At 33.8% G+C, this 16,845-nt stretch overlaps 1 protein-coding gene across 1 annotated transcript in view; it reads left to right on the top strand.

The window, feature by feature from the left end:
* SPIDR (scaffold protein involved in DNA repair) overlaps positions 1–16,845 on the top strand; it is a 379,872-nt gene that overhangs the window by 158,644 nt on the left and 204,383 nt on the right.

The raw sequence follows: 16,845 nt of genomic DNA, 5'->3' as shown, positions 1-16,845 counted from the left end.
AATCAATATTTTGTAAACAACACTAAGCTTAGTATGTGTGATATTCTCTGCATGCACTTTTATTTTTACCATAATTTTAGTTTCATTAAATTGATTCAGGACCTTTCTAATGAGTTGCAACGTGCAATTAAAAAATTGTTATTACAAGTAAGTGACTGAAACTTTGTTTCTTAACAAAGTTTTTGATCTTTATAATATTTCATATTGAGAGAAGATCTCACTCCTATGAGACAATGTTCTTTTTCATGGTTTCTTCCTGGGTAGTCTCCATCTGCAGTGGGGGAAGAGGTGGGGTGGGCATGGTCATCTATTTTAAACCTACTATTAATAATTGTCTCTCTAAAGAACACTGCATATATAATGAGATTTGGAAGCAACCTGGTGTCCATCGATGGACGATTGGATAAGGAAGCTATGGTACATATATACGATGGTAGAGTACTTTGCTATAAAAAGGGAATTAAATCTTGCCCTTTGGAACAATATGAATGAACCTAGGGGCTGTTATGCTAACTGAAATAATATAGAGAAAGACAAATGCTAAATGTTTTCATTTTATGTGGAATCTAAAAAATAAAACAGAAACAAACTCATAGATGGAGAGAGTAAACTGATGGTTGCCAGAAGGTAAGGCTTAGAACATTTAGGTGAAAGGGGTGAGGGGATTAAGAAATACAAATTGGCAGTTAAAAGTAGTCACGGGGATGTAAAGTATAGCATAGGAATATATAGTCAATAATATTGTGATAACTGTATATGGTGCCAGGTGGGTACTAGACTTATCGGGGGGATAACATTTTAAGTTATTTAAAAGTCTAACCACTGTGCTGTTCACCTAAAATTAATATAAAGTAATACTGAATGTCAATTGTAATTGGAAAAAAAATGTCAGGCTACTAGACCCCCACTACACAAGTGGTAGAAGGTGGGGGTGGACACTCTTTTAATGATGTCACATCCTACCTTGTGAAAATAATAATTTTATTCCTTTACCAATTTCCTTCTAATAGGACTATTGAGAAATAACCTAACACTCCAAATTGGACTTTACTTGTCCAGTAGGTATCTATCCTGAATTTGGTTGACTTTGTAGTCTTGAAATCTTGTAAATATCCTCAACATGCGAGCAAGACTTGAACAAACTTTAATTTGGATGATAAATTCTTAAAAAATGGTTAGGGAAAATAGCTTCTGTCTGTCCTCTTTCCGACTTCAACATTATCCTCATAATTGTATCACATTTGGAGGTTTACTTTCTCCCAGATGCAATGCTTACAACATATTAAATAATTTAGTATGCAAAATGATCTTCTAAGATAGAGTTTGCTTTTGTTATTTTCCAGGTGAGGAAATTGTAGATTGAATACATGGTATAGATTATTAGCCCAGATATGAAGTATCTCTTAACTCCATGTTATGCACTAATTTATACAGGCCTACTTTAGATTATCTGTTTAGGCTAGAGAAAGTTAGAAGTATAAGAAGACAAGAGATTAAGGAATCAGCAAAATCAGAAATATTGATATAAATGTGATTTTTCTTTGGGAAAAAGTAGTCTTTCGATGTCTAGGTCTGTGTTACATACTTGAAACAGCACTAATTCGAGTTGCATAGTGTAGAACATAGGTTTGAAGGCTGCAAAGACTGTTATTTGTAAATCTATGTAGGATGCCCTAAAAGCTTATGATTTTGATAAGATGAGAGATTGCCTTTTTGTTCATATAAATACATATTTGAAATCAATTGTTTTAGTTTCTCTTACAGTGAATTAACCAAATACCGAAACACAGAGTTGAGAGAACATTTTCTGGAGGTCGAAATAGAAAAATAACTGAGTATGACTTGGGGCCTGGAGTGAAGAGAGAAAAGATGACCTTTTATTTGGCTTATAAGCATGAATTAACCTATTTGAAATGTTCTTTATAATTTTCCTTCTTAAATTTGGGGATGGGGGTGTTTAATTATACCATGATAAAAGACAAAAAGCAAAATGAAAACAGCCAAAAATTAATCTATTAATTTAATATGTGAATGTGACCATCTCCAATAGATTTTTCTCCTAGAAGTCTGAAAATTTTTGGAATATGGATTTTAGTTTTTGATTCTTTATTTTAGATGGATATTTCAAATTTATTTTTAATTATAGTTGACACATAATATATTAGTTTAGGTGTACAACATAATGAATCAACACTTATATGATTACCACAATAAGTCTAATAACCATCTGTTGCCATACATAGTTATTACAATATTATTGACTTTATTCTTTATGCTATACATTATATCCCCATGACCTATTTTATAGCTGGGGGTTAGTACTTTATAATTTCCTTCCTCTTTTCTGCCTAACACACCACCCGTCTCTGGCAATGATCTATATTTGTTCTCTGTATCTATGAGTTCATTTCTGTTTTCTTTTATTTGAAGTTAAGGAATATGATACTGCCAACTTTGTTCTTCTTAAGATTTCTTTGGCTAATTGGGCTTATTTTTGGTTCCATATAAATTTTAGTATTATTTGTTCCAATTCTGTGAAAAATGCCATTGCTGTTTTGACAGAGTTCTGGTCTTTTACCTCCTTGGTTAAATTTATTCCTTGATTCTTTTTGATGGATAGGATTATTCTTTTTGTAAATGGGGTTTTTTTCCCCTTAATTTCTCTTTCTGCTAATTTGTCATTTGTATACAGAAATGCAGTTTTCTGAATTTTAATCTGCAAATTTACTGAATTCATTTATTATAATAGTTTCTTGGTGGAATCTTTAGTTCTTTCTAGTTATAGTAGCATGTCATCTGCAAATATTGACAATTTACTTCTTTCTTTCCAGTGTGGTAACCTTTTTTTTGTTTGTTTGAATGCAATACGTATGACTTCCAATACTATGTTGAATAAGAGTGGTGAAAGTGGACATTCTTGTCTTATTCCTCATCTTTGAGAAAAAGCTTTTAGCTTTTTGCCATTGAGTATAATGTTGTGGGTTTGTCATACATGGCCTGTACCGTGCCGAAGTATGTTTCTTCAGTGCCTACTTTGTTAAGAGTTTTTATCATAAATAGATGTTAAGTTTTGTCAAATGCTTTTTTTACATCTATTGAGATGATATATGATATTTATCCTTATTTTGTTTATATGATACATTGCGTTGTTTAATTTGTAGATGTTGAACCATCCTTGCATCACTAGAATAAGTCCCACTGGGTTATGATATATGATCTTTTTAATGTCTTACTGAATTCATTTTGTTAATATTTCATTGAGGATTTTTGCATCTGTGTTCATCAGGGATATTAACCTGTAATTTTCTTCTTTGTAGTATTTTTGTCTCGTTTTTTTTTTTTTTTTTTTTTTTAAATAGGGTTAATACTGGCCATGTAGAATGAGTTTGGAAGAATTCTTTCCTCTTCAGTTTTTTGATATAGTTTGACAAGGATAAGAATTAAATTTTCTCTGAATATTTGGTAGAATTCACCTGTAAAGCTGTCTGGTCCTAGACTTCTGTTTGTTGGGAGTTTTTTAAATTCTTGATTAAATTTTGTTAATAGTAATAAGTCTGTTCAAATTTTTTTTATTCTTTATTCCTGATTCAGTATTGGAAGGTTGTATTTTTCTAGGAATATATTCTTTTAGGTTATCCAATAATATGGCATATAATTGTTCATGGTAGTTTCTCACAATCCTTTATATTTCTGTGGTCTTGGTTATCACTTCTCTATCATTTCTCCTTTATTTATTTGGACCCTTTCTTTTTTCTTCATGAGTTTGACTGAAAATTTATCAATTTCATTTATCTTTTTGAAGAACCAGGTCTTAGTTGATCTTTTCTCTCTCTCTCTCTCTTTTTTGGTATCTGTTTTATTTAATACTGCTCTTATCTCTAATATTTCCTCTCTTCTCATTTTGGGCATTGTTCCTCTTTTTCAGTTGCTTTTGGTGTAAGTTTAGATTATTTAATTGAGATTTTTCTTATTTCTCTAGCTAGGCCTTTATCCCTATAAATTTCCTTAGAACTGCTTTTGTGTGTCCTAAAAAGATTTTGGATTGTTGTGTTTTCATTTCTCTCAATATATTTTTTTCCTTGATTTTTAAGTTAAGCTTTTGATTGTTTTGTTTAGCCTCTATTTATTTGTGTTTTTTTCAATTAGGTGAATTTTTTTAGGTGTATTAGATCCTTATCTTGATATATTGTAATATGTTGTGTAATTTTTTTCTTTACTTTTGATATAACATAAACATTAGGAGGAACATTTCAATTTAATGTATTGTTTACTTTGTGGCCTGCCAGAATAATTTTTTTCATTGACTGTAAAATTATATTTTCTCATACCTGCATAATTTGTATGTAGTAATCAAGAAAGTAAAAGAAAATCTAAAATAGAAGTTACTCCCTCTCCCCCTCAATCCCGAGAACTAAAATTTAGTAAACAGCTGAAATTTCGTGACAAATTTATTAAAATATCTATATTGTTAATCTGAACTCTCCAAGCCTCCCAATTTCCTATCCAGAATGAGTATAATAGTGGTACCTCACCTTAAGAGCTTATACTATCAATAAATGCTGCAAGGACAAAATCAGCATTCAATAGATCATGAAAATAAAGAGACACTGCATTATTCAGAGTTCAGTTTCATTGCTGTCAGATCTGATAGTTCAGAAGCGACCAAAAGCAGCATCCCCTCTTCTCCCTAAGGGTTTGGTCATACCTTTGGGTTTCATGGTACCAAAATCAGAATCCCACTTTATTTCTAATGCACTCAGGTGGCTTATTTATTTTAGATTAGTTTCAACTGAACAAGTGAACTACATCAGGTTTGGCTTTCCTTTTCTTCCATAGGTTTAATGAGAAATCTAGGACTTAGTAATTTATGAACCATATCTTGGTTTTTGTTCTTGATATTGAGTATAGCATATCTCACTGAGTCTGTATTTATCTCCTTTAGATATAAGAAATTATGTCTTACAAAAGTAATCTGTAAAATTTTTTTCTAGCTTTTAGGCCTTTCTTCCCACATTTATTCTATTTGAGGTATATTATTTATTAATCCATAGTTGAAAAGGGTGTAGAGCCTGCTTATTCATTCAAAATGTTTGAGTGAATGTCTCCAACACATCTTTCTACACCGTTTTTTTTTTTTAACTTTTTATTTTGTGGTAGTTGTAGGTTCACATGCAACTAATGCTGTTGTAAGAAATAATAGAGTGATTCCTTTTGCCATTTACCTAGTTTCCCCCAATGATAAGATCTTGCCTAACTTAATCTATAGTAAAACCAGATATTGATCCCAGATACAATTCACTTATGCACTTGTGTATGTGTATATAGCTTGTTTATGTAATTTTATCACCTATGTAGATTCATGTGCCTATGACCAAAGGGATGTCATGCTACCCTTTCTAGCCACAGCCCCCTCTTTTCCTAATACCTTGCAACCTCTAATCTGTTCACCTTTCCCTAGTTTTGTGATCTCAAAAAATGTTATATAAATGGAATAATATGGTATGTAACCTTTTGGGATTGGCTTTTTTCATTTGGCAGAATTTCCTTAAGATTCATCCAAGGTGATATATATCAATAGTTTCCTCTTATTTGTGAGTAGTAGTCTGCGATATTGATGTACCATAGTTTGTTTTACTTTGCACCCATTAAAGGACATTTTGATTGTTGGGTTATTGCAAATAAAGGTGCGATGAATATGAACATTTGGGTACATGTTTTTGAGTGAACATAGGTTTTTTAAATTTTCTGTTATAAAGGTCATGGGTACAATTGCCGCATGTTATGGTAAGTAAATGTCTAGCAAGACATTGCATAAACAGAGTTGAGCCTGGTTAGTACCTGGATGGGAGACCACCTAGGAAGACCAGGTGCTGTAGGCATACATAATGATAAAAAAGAAAAAAGAAAAGAAAAGAAAAGAAAAGAAAAGAAAAGAAAAGAAGGAAGGAAGGAAGGAAGGAAGGAAGGAAGGAAGGAAGGAAGGAAGGAAGGAAGGAAGGAAGGAAGGAAGGAAGGCAAGCAGAGGGGAGGAGGGGAGGGGAGGGAAGGGGAGGGGAGGAAAGAAGGAAAGCTGGGCTTGAGATAAATTGTTTTTCATGAGATTTTTGTTCCCTCTAAACTTAATATAGAAGATTGGAGGGTGGAGGAGAGAATGAAGACACAAGCAAAATCAGTGAAGTGCTGTAGCATTTACTGTTGTCCAAAGCAGAATTCTTTCGGAATTTTCTTTTTCCTCAACTTGCCGTTATCAAATATTGAGAGTAGTCACTGAGTATGTGTGTGTGCGAGTGTTTACTTCAGGACACACTTTGCTAAACTTGTTAAGATAGAAATGCTGTAGGTTTTCTGTATGTGTTTATGCGTGTATATGTGTTCAAAAATAATAAATGTATTGTCTTGAATTTAGATTAGTATTATAAGAACAAACAATGGACTTAGTTATTCCTATTGGTATTAGCACTTAATAGCTTTTGTTTTAGGATTTTTATTTTATTCACTCTTTGCCACTGGGTCATCAACAATTGGAGCTTTGTAAAGTGTAGGCCACAAAATACAATAACTTTTACCAATTCCCTTATCAAGCACAGCTCAACAGCATCTGGATACTGTCACCTAGGAAATCTGGCTTTTCACTTATACACTACCGGCCTCTGGGTGTCGCTACACATCTAGTTGGTAGATAGCTCATGCAGGCTAATAACCTAAATCAGCTACTTAGCCTCCTTAAAATAAATTCATTCAAAGCTATCCAGCTGCCAGACTCTATCAAGTAACTTAACCATGCCCTAACTATAAATAAATTAAAATTTCAAGAGTTTTTATTATCTCTTTTCTGTTTTATAATTTTAATTTTCTAGTCTTTTTGCATTACATTATTTTCTCATTTTCCCCACTGTTATTTTTTGCAGAATTACATTCACTGCCTTTGTTATTTTTCCAATGTTACATTTTATTACACATATCCTCTTCAATGTTTTTGTTATTTTGAGGGGAGTTTATTTTTATTTTTATGTAGTTTTACTTTATTTGTTGTTATTGTTCTTTTCTCATCCAGAGAGCAGTCTCTGAATTTAGTGGGGTAAAATTTTCTGTATATTATTTCTCTTTCAGTTTTTAGATGCCAGACCTGAAAGTTTTTCAGAAATGATGCAAATAAGTGTGACACTGGAATTCAGATTAATGCAGATAATACAAGTGATGGCTTCTACTAGGCACTTGAATGAGGAATTAGCACACACAGCTCTTCATGTCACTCACTCCTCACAGTGACCCTGCAGAGCTGCACTGTGCCTTCTAGATCATATAAATATCCAAAACATTCTGTTGTCTAGTCTGTAGGATTAGAGATTAGAGTTAGGGATTATTTGTTAAATAAAGAAGGGTGATTTGCAGGTGGGAGATAGGGCCTCTACTCTTAAATATATATCAAGCTTTTCAGCTGCCTATTTTTGTTAAACAAAAGGTTTTTTTAAAAATCGGTTAAGGACCTGAATATAAGACCTGAAACAATAAATTGCAAAGAAAACATAGGCACTAAACTCATGGACCTTGAACTTAAAGAGGATTTTATAAATTGGACCTCAAAGGCAAGGGAAGTAAAAGCAAAATTAAATGAATGGTGCTGTATCAAACTAAAAAGCACAGCAAAAGAAACCATCAACAAGGCAAAGAGGGAACCATTTGAATGGGAGAAGAAATTTGCAAACAATGTCCCTGATAAGGACCTGATACCCAAAATATATAAACTCATACAACTCAACAATAAAAAAACAAACAATGCAATTTAAAAATGGGCAGAGGACTTGAACAGACACTTCTCCCAAGAAGACATACTTGTAGCCAACAGACATATGAGAAGATGTTTAACTTCACTAGCTTTTAGGGAAATGCTAATCAAAACTGTAGTGAGATACCATCTCACACCTGTTAGAATGGCCATCATCAACAGGAGAAGTAATGAATGTTGGAGAGGTTGTACAGGAGACAGAACCCTCAAACACTGCTAGTGTAATGCAAATTGGTACAACTACTATGGAATAGAGTATGAAGGTTCCTCAGGAAACAGAGAATAGAATTACCATATGATCCAGCAATCCCTCTTCTGGGTATTTACCCAAAAAACCTGAAAACATTATCCACAAAGATATATACACCTGGATGTTTATAGCAGCATTATTCATGGTGACCAGGAAACAACCGAAGTGTCCATCATTAGATGCTTTGATAAAGAAGATGTGGTACATATATACAATGGAATATTACTCAGCCATAAGAAAAAATGAAATACTGCCATTTGCGACAACATGGATGGGCCTTGAGATAATCATGTAAGCAAAATAAGCCAGACAGAAAAGACTGAAAACCACATGATATCACTTATATGTGGGATACAAATTTAAAAGCAACAAACACACACATCAAATAAACAAAGACTCATGGACGTAGACAGTGGACTAGTGGTTACCGTAGGGAAGGTAGGGAGGATGGAGATTGGTGGGGTGAAATATGTGGTGATAAATCTAACTGTGGGCAGTGAACACACAATGCAATATATGTATAACATATTATTGAACTGTACACTTGAAGCTTATTTGATTTTATTAATGTCACCCCAATAATTTTTAATAAAAATTTAAATTAAATTTAAAGAGTGTTTAAGATCACTTCAATTAGCTAATTAAAAACATTGATTTTGTGTGGCAGAAAAATAAATTTTTCTTCTAGCCTTCTAAGTTTTTCTGGCTAAACTAATAATCAAATTAACATGAGACAGATTAATAGGAAAAAATGGCCAAATTTATTATAGGGATTCCACAGGAATCTGAGACCCAAAGATATATTGGGCAATTAAGGCTTATATGCCATCTTGAGCTAAGGAGAAGGGGGTTTTGTGTTTGGCACTTTTAAAGGGCAGGGAGGCAGTTCACATGGAGGTAGAAAAGCAAATGTTTGGTAAATGTTTGTTGGTCCATCTGTAACAATGAGGCACGGGACTTTGATCTGTAGGGCCTCTATAAGTTCCTCTTATTTTTCTGTCACACAGTTCATACTAAATAATAGTTATATATGATGATAGCTTCCTTCCTGGATCACATTCTCTCTTTCTAAATCTTTTAGGCAGAAAGTTTGAAGGTTGGGATGAAAGTTTGAAGGTATATCCTGAGTTATTTTTGTCTTGAAAATAGCCAGCTAAAAAAATATCTCAAAAGACATATTTTGGGTGTGTTAAACCCTGCTTCCACCTTGAATCTCCTTTAAATTGTATTGTAGAAGGTAAGCAATTTTTTTTATATATAAAGTTGTCATGTACGTTACTTAAGGAAAGGAAATTTTTTGTGTGCGCCCATGTTTCTGTGTTGATTTTAGTTATATGAAATAACTGTTCTTCTCCCATACTGCTACTTCAGTAGTGCATAGAATTTGGTGGTGCAGATGGGATGGTGGCAAGAGAGGGTCCACAGAAAAGGAGCTAGACAGGTCGTTGTTCATTTATTCATTCATCAAGTGTTTATTTTGCCGGATCCTATGCACCCTAAATGAGCAAGATCTGGTCCCTGCACTCATGAAACTTCTATTTTTTAGCATCTTAGATAGATAGACAATAAGCAAAGAAAGAATATTGCCTCAGGGTGGTGGCATAATTAAGTATTTGTGAGGTGTTGGGGTATGTACTTATGCTGAACAGGCCATGGAGGAGAGCTTCATATTTATAATGGATACTACAGCACCTGTCTAGTTTCCAGGCCAGAATATCAAAGGAAGATGGCTGAAGAGTTTTAGCTACCTAAGGAGCAGAGGAGTTTTTGGTATTTATTAATTTTTGCAAGAAAAATTATATTTTAAGTGAGGTTTTTAATGGCCCATATTTCTTTTTTCTAGTTTGTCCAGATACAATAGAAATATAGGAGTTTTCTTGGATAGAATTGAAAAACAACACCATATAAGTTTTATGTGTACAGTATAATGGTTTGTCATACACGAATTGTGAAGCCATTACCACAATAAGTTCAGTAAACATTCCTCACTCACATAGATTAAAAAAAAAAAGAAAAATGTGTTTTTTTTTCTTGTGATGAGAACTCTTAGGATTCACTCTCTTAACCCCTTTCACATATACTATACAGCAGTGGTAACTACAGCCACCATGTTGTATATCACATCCCTACTACTTACTTATAACTGGTGGTTTGTACTCCTTGACCACTTTCATCCAATTTCTCCTCCCTCCACTGGTAATCAAATCTCTTTTTCTGTCTTTTTCTGTCAGTGTGGTTTGTTGTTATTTCAGTGTGTTTGTTTTTTTTTTTTGGATTTTGCCTATAAGTGAGATCATATAGTATTTGTCCTTCTGTCTGACTTATTTCACTTAGCATAATTCCCTCAAGTTTCATCCATGTTGTTGCAAATGGCAGAATTTCCTTTTTATTGCTGACTAGTATTCCTTTATATATGTATATATACATAAACATACATACATATACACATACACATATGTACATATACATACACACACACACCACATCTTCATGTGTTGAAGGACATTTGATTTGTTTTTGTGTCTTGGCTATTATAAATAATGCTGTTATAAATATATGGGTGCAGATATCTCTTTGACACAGTGTTTTCATTTCCTTCGGATATATTCCCAGAAGTGGAATTGCTAGATCATATGGTAGTTCCGTTTTTAATTTTTTGCGGAACCTCCATATTGTTTTCCATAGTGTTGTACCAGTATGCATTCCAGCATTTATCTCTTTTCTTTTTGACAATAGCCATTCTAACAAGTGTGAGGTGATATCTCATTGTGGTTTTCATTTGCATTTCCTTTATTATTAGTGATGTTGAGCATCTTTTCATATATGTGTTGGCCTGAATAGCCCAAATTTTAAATATTTTTCATCTTGTACAAAATTATAATTGAAAGATTTCTTTAGGTTATTATTATTGAAGTCCAATAAGAGGCAATTTAATATTCATTATACTCAAACAGTGAAATATAAAAGTACAATTTAAAGTTTTGGAAAATCCTGGATGCTACAAAATTTTTGTTTGCAGTACCTTTACCGTGTGAACATTTGCTGTTCTTATATTACTATTTTGTTTTGAAATATAACACAAAGTACAGAAAATATATATGCAGCTTAACAAGTACTTATAAAGCAAGTATCCCTATAACCGCTACTACTCAAGTAATAGAATTAGATGGTTTTCTATTTAATATTTTTTTACCCACTAGACAAATACAGTAAATTGGCACCATGTCTATTTTTATTTTTTTTTTTTGTGGTAAGCAGCCATATTATTTTAGCCTATGTTTTGTTTTGTTTGGTTTTATCATGTCTCATTTCTTTTGCCAATGTAAAAGCATCCAAACCTGTAGAGAATTTTTATAAGAGTTTATTTGAGCCAAACTAATGACATATGCCTGGGAGCAAGATCTCACATGCTCCAGAGAATAACAGTTTTGTAGCTTTTTTTATGCATTCAGGCGGTACTGTAAGGAAGAATACATGAGGGTGGGAGAAAGTAAGGTGGAGGTTGGATGGATTACAGGGCAGTTATATGCCTACTTAAGGATGGTTATGTCTTCTAGGGGTATTATTTTTAACATCTCAAAAGCATTTTAACCTAGATGCATAAGAACAATGAACAGAGCTTGCTCAAAAATCTCACTAAAGACGTTACAGGCCTGGCACATGACCACCCACCATGACCTGCCTGTTTAAGAATTTATGATCAAATCACCCTGTAAGGTTACTTTCCATAGACTCCCTTTTCTTTTCATTTAGTTTCACTTTTTGGTCATAATTCAATCTAAAGGGTATATTGATGACTAACCTTTTGATTGGATAATGTGGTCTAGGAAGGCTCATTCTGAGGAAGTTTTAGTATTGATGTCATCTTGTTGACCACTGGGGATGAGGCAATACCTTTGGATCTGAGTTGAGGCTGAATTTTTCCCAAAAGGGAATATCAGGTAAGTGGAAGACATTCAGGTTTTATGGCTTTTGTTGCGAAAAAACACTCTGGATCATTTCTGACCTGTGAACTATCATGATCCAAGTTTTACTTTCTGTCTCATTTTTCTGTATTTGGCATATAGTATAACATTTACTATAAGCCATGGAAAAGTATTTACAGTCATCTTATAAATGTTTAGTAATCATAAACAGTTAAGACTATAGAAAAATCCAAAGGACAGGTATGACTATTATTATGACTAATATCATTAGCAGACAGGTGAAGACAGTCAGAATGGTGTCTGAGTTCAATATCAATTCATAGGTACACAGGCCTTGTCGATGTCTTCTAGTCCTTGAGGAGTCTTTGATGTCTGTAGATAGGGGTAGATATCCATTTGTGGTTAGATGCCTGATAAGGTTTCTTCCAGTGTAGTTCCAGAATGTCTTTTATTTGATGTCCTTTCAAAACAGAAAAACCACAATCTCCAGGTTGCAGTTAATGATCTTTAAAGTCTATCCCATGGGAACTTGCTGTGATAAAAAGTTGTTACCAACTTGGCATTTTCTTGAAGTGATTAAAACCTTGGTAATAGTGTAAGATGTCTCCTTTCAATAATGTCATCTCATAAGTTCTGCCATCTAAGTTCAGCTTAAATGCACTTTGATGTAAAATCCCTTACAACCTCAATGTCTAATGAAAACTAAGAAATAATCAGCATTTTTTAGCTTGGACATTTTATAACCTCTTGAAACATTTTTCATAGCCATAATTGTAAATTATTAACATGGACTTATTTTTGTAAAACCCAGGCAAAATAAAGACGTCTGTTTTACTTAAACCAACAAACTTAAGTTAGCTTTTATTTACTAAGGATTAATCTCGTACCACATGAACCTGAAAAGCATTTGAATTAGTTTCTATATATCTGAGAATTTTAGAATATCCAATGTTTTTTAAGGAAAGTTTAAATGTATGTATGTATGTATGTATGTATGTATGTATGTATGTATGTAGGGTGTCATTGGTTAATAAAATTATATAGGTTTCAGAAATATCCAGTCCTTATATGTGCTTGCCTTTAAATTAATTTTAACCATACTATCACATTTACAACATTCATGTATAGACATATACAGACAAACGCAGAGAGCAGTTGGATTAAATTTTGTTTTGGAAGCATTTACAATTTATATCCGTCCTTGACAAATGACCTCTCTTTTAAAATACCTTAAAGAATTGAGTAGACACCTAAATGACATCATATATAGATACATTTATCTAAATTCTCTTTTTGAACCTTTTGAGGGACCAATTAAATATGGTTTCCATTTCTGCTTGATTTTATAGCTGTTTTTTTCTAATTGTGCACACAAAAATTAATTTAGAAGTATCAAAGGGTCCTCATTTTGGCCATTTTAGTATTAATGGGAGGTTGACTGACATGGGGTTTGTCAGCCTCCGAGGCATGATTTCACATGTTAGTTTTGAGATCTGTAGAGTCTGAACAAACTTCCAGGGAAAACCAGTTCTTCCATGTAAGTCTCTGGATGAAGCAAATACATGATAAATATCCCTATAGGACTGCTTTATGCCCTAGAGGCAATTTTTCCTCAGGTAGCTCCACAAAGATTGTTAATCACCTAAGAATACCTGAGCAAGGGCCACTGAGAGCTTACGGGACACTGCCAGAACCGCACCGTTTTCTAAGACGTGGGCCCCTCCTTCAGGCCTCTCTCTTTGGGTGCACCCAGTACAGGGCACTCTATCCTTCTCCCCAGGGCTCCCACCAGCTTCCCTGCGATCAGCTGCATTATTACCCTACTGGACAACTCCCAGTACCCATCTTTGTCATTCAAGATTTAGAGATCTGAACAACTGTCATAACCCCGTTGACCATTTGGGCTGTGTAAGCAAGTGTGCTTTCTCTTTTGGAGCTAAAGAAGAGTTCATCTCTCATTTTATCAGCAGAGATTTTGTTCATACTCTCTCAGTAAGCAATCCAATTAAAAAGCCAAATTTAAAGCAGCAACCCATTCCCCCCCCCCCCACCCAGGTTATCTCAACCCTTATCTACCCCAAAATTATCCACTTTTCAAATAAAGTCATGGCTTGCTACTTAAGGGGGCCTGGAATTCCAAGGGAAACTCACCCAAGTTCACTGGATGTGAAGCAGGGAGCCAGTGGTACACAGTGGGCCTTTGCTTGTATGTAGCACTGGGTCTGGGTCCAAAGGGTGGTTTTGGGACTTTTCTGGAATCCTGTCAACTACACCAAGTAAATGTCAAAGTAAGAAACTGTCCACACCTAGAGAATTTTTATCAGTTTATTTGAGCCAAAGGGACAACATGCTAGGGAGCAAGATCTCAAATGCTCAAGACAATAACAGTTTTGCAGCTGCTTTTATGCATTTGAGATTAAGGAGGGAATTTAAGAAGATTACATGAGGGTAGGAGAAAGCAAGATCAGGATTACAGGTTAACAAGATTATATGCTTTTTTAAGGGTGGTTATGCCTTTGAAAGGTATTCTGACATTTCAAAGGTGCAAAGAAAAATGGACAGAACTTGCTTAAAAATGTGTGACCCTATTAGAACATTATAATTTTCTGACCCTATTAGAACATTATAATTTTTTTACTTCCTTAAAATATTAAAGCTTTATTCTTTAGAAGGAAACAAAACAGTATTTTATACTTGAAGATGTTTGAATAATGTCTATAAAATTTTTACTTTTTAAAGTACAGTTAAGTAAATCAAACAAAAGAAACAAAGCCAGTGGAAATAAAGCATTCTCCTTAGGAATTATGAAGGACTGCAATGAATTACTGTGAATATTTATTTATACAATTTCGGGAGAAATTGAAAAATGTGATATACTATTTCTTTTCCTGATAATTATAAAATGAGATAGTGTTCCTGTACAATTCTAATACTTCTAGACTTTTTCACACTATAAAATTGTTTGGAAGTATTAGTACCTATTATAAAATACATTATTGAAAACTTAGTAATAGTTACCTTTGGAAAAGGTACTGGGACAGAGTTTTTTTAAAATATTTTATATAAGAAGTAATTTGTCAAAATCAATTTTTTTTTTCCAATGAAGAAGGAAGGAAAATGAATAGTAATGGGGATGTAAAGTACAGCAAAGGAATATAGTCAATAATATTGTAATAACTGTATAGAGCCAGGTGGGCACTAAACTAATCATGGAAATCACTTTGTAAATTACATAAATGTCTAACCATTATGCTGTGCACCTGAAAGTAATATAAAATGTCAACTGTAATTGAAAAGCAAGGGGAGAAAAATGTAAAATGGTAGAGAACGCTACCCCGAATTTTACTTATGAAGTACCAAAATGTATACTTTTGTGTCAGGAAATGAAAATTTTAATAATGAGACTGGTTATTCCAGTGAGGCAGTTTTTCACAATGCAGAGTATGGTTCTTTATCTTTGATTAGCTCTGTATCCGCTCAAAGACTTACTATTATAATCTCGTATACCACCACAGGTTCCCATTAGGCACTCCTCAAGTTCTCCTTATTATCTGTATGAACCAGAAAGCCAATTATAGTGTTTAAGCTTTATTTTTTTCCTTCTTTTATATTTATAGCCACATTTCAGTGTAGCAGTGATCAATATGGTTCTTTGTAGTCATAGGCAAGAATTCACGTAATACTCTTGGCCGAATTATTCAAGTCAAGAAACAAACTGTGATATTGTTTTGTCTACTATTAAGGCTATGATTTCATGTCCCAAATGATAGAATTTCCCATGCTCATTTAAGTGGAAGTTAACAGAAGAGTAAAAGACTTCATATATGCCTTTCCTAATGTCAAGTTATTTCATAATTTTATTGAAAATAATGATGGGATCTTGTTGTGGTGCGATCAAATCCAAGACCCATGGAGCCAATTGAGATGAATTGTGAGCCTTTATTATCCGGCCGGCGACTGACTCTCTACCACTAGAGAATCAGCCCCGAGCTCCCAGAGGAGGCAGTTTATATAGCCACCAGCCCTGGTTAACAGTTGGCTGTTAGTATATCCTTGATCAGCTTACCCTGGCTAACAGCATCTCCTTGATCAGATTACCACACCCTGGTTAACAAAATCAGAAGTAAGTATTTAATACTGGCTTACTGGAAAATTGTCCACCCATAACAATATGAGAAATGGAGGAAGGGATACTTAATTCCAAATTCAATTCTGGCTAACGTATCTGTCATAGCTGCTTCTGTCATATCCTTTTCACCTTCATCCCTAGAAATAAATTAATTGTGAATTTTTCTACCTAAAAATCTATGAAATAAGTTTTGGTAATACAGCAGAATTAAATAATACTTTCAGGTTTCTTGTAGCTTTATTTAATGTATACTTTCTCCATTTCTTCTTACATGAAAAGAAAAACAGCCGTTCTGCAGTTTTAAGATTGATTTCTCATAGGCCTGAGGTTTAAGAGAATCTTTTTTTGTTTTCTATTGTAAGTGATCCAAGAATAGGACTGCAAAGTTAGTGCATTCTAAATCAACCATATAGTGTGTAAAGTATGTTTCCTGTTGAATTCCATATGTGGTTTGATAAATAATTCATTCATAGTATTAAATTGGGACCTTGTTAATGAAAAAAATTATCTTTGTGTTAAAAATCCTGTCTTAGACCTTCAGAAAAGTATTGATATTGACAAGGCAGCATTTTCTTTGGCTTGTAACCGTTGTGGCGCGATCAAATCCAAGACCCACGGAGCCAATTGAGATGAATTGTGAGCCTTTATTAGCTGGCCAGCAACTGACTCTCCACCTCACAGGGTTAGAAGAGATCAGCCCTGAGCTCCCAGAAGAGGCAGTTTATATAGCCACCAGCACAGCCCTGAGCAGATC

This window comes from Rousettus aegyptiacus, unplaced genomic scaffold, assembly GCF_014176215.1.
Source record: "Rousettus aegyptiacus isolate mRouAeg1 unplaced genomic scaffold, mRouAeg1.p scaffold_m13_p_15, whole genome shotgun sequence".
In the NCBI taxonomy this organism is placed as follows: Eukaryota; Metazoa; Chordata; class Mammalia; order Chiroptera; family Pteropodidae; genus Rousettus; species Rousettus aegyptiacus.
This window is presented reverse-complemented; position numbering and strand designations above follow the sequence as displayed.